The sequence below is a fragment of the Bison bison genome, unplaced genomic scaffold, assembly GCF_000754665.1.
Source record: "Bison bison bison isolate TAMUID 2011002044 unplaced genomic scaffold, Bison_UMD1.0 scf7180017864134, whole genome shotgun sequence".
NCBI lineage: Eukaryota > Metazoa > Chordata > Mammalia > Artiodactyla > Bovidae > Bison > Bison bison.
Genome location: NW_011494706.1, coordinates 5,427,043 through 5,431,561, shown reverse-complemented (window position 1 = coordinate 5,431,561; position 4,519 = coordinate 5,427,043).

The following is a 4,519-nucleotide window of genomic DNA, read 5'->3' as shown; positions in this document are numbered from 1 at the left end:
TTTCACTTTTCACTTTCATGCATTGGAGAAGGAAATGGCAACCCACTCCAGTGTTCTTGCCTGGAGAATCCCAGGGATGGGGGAGCCTAGTGGGCTGCCGTCTATGGGGTCTCACGGAATCGGACACGACTGAAGCGACTTAGCAGCAGCAGCAGCAGGAAGTCAGTTCTTTTCAGATGGCAGTAGTGGTAAAGAACCAGCCTTCCAATGCAGGTTAGATGTAAGAAATGTGAGTTCTATCCCTGGGTCAGGAAGATTCCCTGGAGGAGGGCATTGCAACTGACTCCAGAATTCTTGCCCAGAGAATCCCATGGACAGAGGAGCCTGACAGGCTACAGTCCATGGGGTTGCAAAGAGTCAGACACAACTGAGTACTCACTCACACAAATATGCACACACACACACATACACACACACATAGCTATGTGTAACCAGAATCCTGACTTTTATGATAACCAGTGCCCTGTCTCTTAATACTGCCATATATAGATGCATCCCTAAATGATATATTGCTTAGTTTTATCTACTTTTGAACTTCATGTAAATGGAATAATATTATATGTACACATTGTTGACCTGCTTCTTTCATTTAAAAAGGCATTTGAGAGGTTCAGCTGTGTAGATGTGCTTAATAAGTGGTAGTTGTTCAGTTCATTTCAGTCCAGTCGCTCAGTACGACTCTTTGCAACCCCATGGACTGCAGCATTTCCTGTCCATCACCAACTCCCAGAGTTTACTCAAACTCATGTCAGTTAATCAAAAAGCCAGTTTAAAATGAGTAGGCATACAAGGAATACATTACCTTAAGCATTTCTACATAAAATAGACAAATGCATGTTTATTTGCCAACTTTTTCATTAAGCATGGATCAGAAGATCAGAGTTCCATATCATCTTCAACCAAACCAATATTACATCATCCTCAAGTTTCAATTTCACTTTCTTTAACATGGAGCAAGAAACTTAAAGATACTTGTAAAGCAATCTTAATGCAAAAAATTCCCCTACACATACCCCTTATTTTACAGTATTCTTAGCCACATCTAATATGGCAAGAACTATGTGAACAATTCACTTTATGCAATATTTTCAAAGTATGTGACTTAGGTCCCCTAAAATCCAGAACCCTTCAAACATATTTCATTGGTTTGTTTATATCTAATGAAATATCGTAATTTCAATATCACGCACATGTGGTGCTCACAGGTTTGGTAACAACCACAGTGACACTTAGAACATGTATAACTCAGTTGGAAGCAGCAGAAACATGTGGGCTGGCCACAGAATAGCCTCATAACTGTGAGTGTCTTATATACACTGAATGTCAATGGGCTTGACTTACAGAAGGAATGGAGAGTGGCAGGAAAGCAGGCCAAGTGGTTAATTCAAAGGAAACTTTTATTGTATTTCTAAACCTGAAGTGTTAAGTGAATTATTCTCAGGTTATCTGTATTCGTGAAACATTAATTTACTCACTTTTCCAAAATGTTATTTAATTTTCATAATTTTTATTCAATATTCCTTCCTCAATATACCTACCAGTAATATCTATTGTTTCTAAAGTATTGTGGAAGAATTCTGTTCTTCGTGATCATCATGTTACCATATATTTTCATAGAATGAACACATAGAGAATTAGCCAAAGTATGTGAGTGTGTTTGTGTGTGAATGAGGGAGTATGTTATATTGATGGGGCCAAACTTAAGAGATATTTCAAACATTATTCATGTTTTAAACCTTTGAATTCTTTTCTGAAGGAATATCAGTGATTCCTGGTGACTGATTGAATTTTGATGTTCTTTTCTGTATCTCAGGGAATGGGGATGAGCTTGCAAACTAATTTTAGCCAATTTGGGATTATTTTATCACTAATTACAATTTTACATACTGTGGTTGAGAAGAAATTGTTTTTCTCAAGGAATCAGAATGGATAACATCTTAGAAACACATAAACACTAATCAAACTCTCTGACTCAGAATTAAGAATGAAAACTTCTAAGTAAATTTATGAAATACACATATACTAATTTTTCTCTAAAAGTAGAAATATACAGTAGGAAAAGTGAATGGTAGAGAGAGGTAAAGTGGAAGGCACTCAGTTGTGTCTACTCCCTCTGTCCACGGGATTCTCCAGACAAGAATACTGGAATGGGGAGCTATTCCCTTCTTCAGGGGATCTTCCCAACCCAGGAATGGAACCTGGATATCCTGCAGGGCAGGCCATCTGAGCCAGCAGGGAAGCCCAGAGAGAGGTAAGAACCACCTCGATGTTCAACATGTCTTCCTTTCCTCAGTTTCCAACTGTTCCCAAAGTATGGATAAGATTAGGTCAGAGCTTTCTAAGAATCCCAAGAAGAGAGAAATGAGTAGCAACTCCTCTAAATGCTTGGCTCCCAAACAGGTCAAACTGACAATACAATTCGTATGTGTGCGTGCTAAATCACTTCAGTTGTGTCCAACTCTGTGCGACCCCATGGACTGTAGCCCATCAGGCTCCTCTGTCCATGGAATTCTCCAGGCAAGAATACTGGGGTGGGTTGCCCTTCCCTTCTCCAAGGGATCTTCCCTGCCCAGGGAATGAACCCACATCTCTCATGTCTCCTGCAGGTGGTTCTTTAACACTTAGTGCCATCTGGGAAGCCCTAATACAATCCACACACACAAAAAAACCTCTAAATGTCATGCATGTATTATCTGAAAGTATGCATTGTTAAAAGAGACAACTAAACTTTAAACAAGTTTTATTTATTTATTTACTTATTTAGTTTAATTTTTGGCTGCACCCTGCATCATGTAGGCCCTTAGTTTCTGCTGCTGCTGCTGCTAAGTTGCTTCAGTCGTGTCTGACTCTGTGCAACCCCGTAGACGGCAGCCCACCAGGCTCCCCCGTCCCTGGGATTCTCCAGGCAAGAACACTGGAGTGGGTTGCCATTTCCTTCTCCAATGCATGAAAGTGAAAAGTGAAAGTGAAGTCGTTCAGTCGTGTCTGACTGTTAGCGACCCCATGGACTGCAGCCCACCAGACTCCTCCACCCGTGGGATTTTCCAGGCAAGAGTACTGGAGTGGGGTGCCAGTGCCTTCTCCAAGTTCCTGGACCAGGGATCACCTGCACCCACTGGCATTAAAAGGCAGACTGCCCAAGACAACTAAACTTGATGGAAGAAGCTTTGGAGAGTTCCACTGTGTCTGGTGACTACCTTAATAATTCCACCTCCTTGCCCAGCAGGGAACATTTAGTGAACCTGAAGAGAAGTCTCAAAAGGTCTCTCTTTCACCTTGGATAGCAATTCTTGACCTGACATTGGGCAGATGGTCCTCACTGTGAGGGAGCTCACATCTGCAGCTACCACAAGTGGAAGAAGGTGTTAACAAGATTGACTCGTGACTGTCAGGTTCTGTCATGATTTTTCTCAGTCTCTAAAAAGCACCCACAGGAGACTGAATCAAGTATACTTACTTAATCTCATAAGTCATAATAAATTATACTAGACACATTTAAAGAAATGATTGATGTTAACCTTTTCTTACCCTTTTAATAGCTTTTGGACATTCTGAAATTGTCTGAAAAAATCTAGCAAGATATTTGAGACCCTAGCCAGGAGGCTGTTACTCCACTGTATGAAAAAGGATCCAGCATTGTGAGAAACACACATTTCTTCCTCTTACTACTAATTCGAACTGAACCTTTTTAAAGTATTATATTATTTTAAGTGCTTAGAAGAGGGAAAGAGATCTATTGGCAGGAAGTAAGCAACACAGTATTCTTTCAATACCTGTAGTATTTATGTGATAGCCAAATTTACCAAACTCCAAATCAGGAGATGTGTTCTGATCAATATGAATATACTTAAACTAACATACAGAGTCAGACATGACTGAGCGACTTAGCAGCAGCAGCAGCAGCAGCAACATACCTGAACAAATAGATTCACCAAAGACAAAATGACACAATCAAAAATTAGGACAATTTTCAGAAATTCTCTAGAAAACATATCTTAGCGTGTTTGCAAATTTCACATTGACATCCAAAAATTTTCAGGATCAGCCTTCAATGGACCTACATTTTAGAATATGACTTCAATTCTCTCTGTAATTTCTAGAGGTCATATAATAGAAAGATCTGTAGAATAACAGACCTGATTCCATACCTATTGATTACTAACTAGCTCTTTTCATCTTCAGCAAGCCTCTTAAATACTCTGCTGCAATTTCTTTCACTTGTGAAATGAGCAACAATGATTCCTATCTAGAAAGTCAGACTGAGAATCAAAATCTACAAAAACGATTTGAAAATGAATCATCAGATCAGATCAGTCGCTCAGTCGTGTCCTACTCTTTGCGACCCCAAGAATCGCAGCATGCCAGGCTTCCCTGTCCATCATCAACTCCTGGAGTTCACTCAGATTCATGTCCATCGAGTCAGTGATGCCATCCAGCCATCTCATCCTCTGTCGTCCCCTTCTCCTCCTGCCCCCAATCCCTCCCAGCATCAGAGTCTTTTCCAATGAGTCAACTCTTC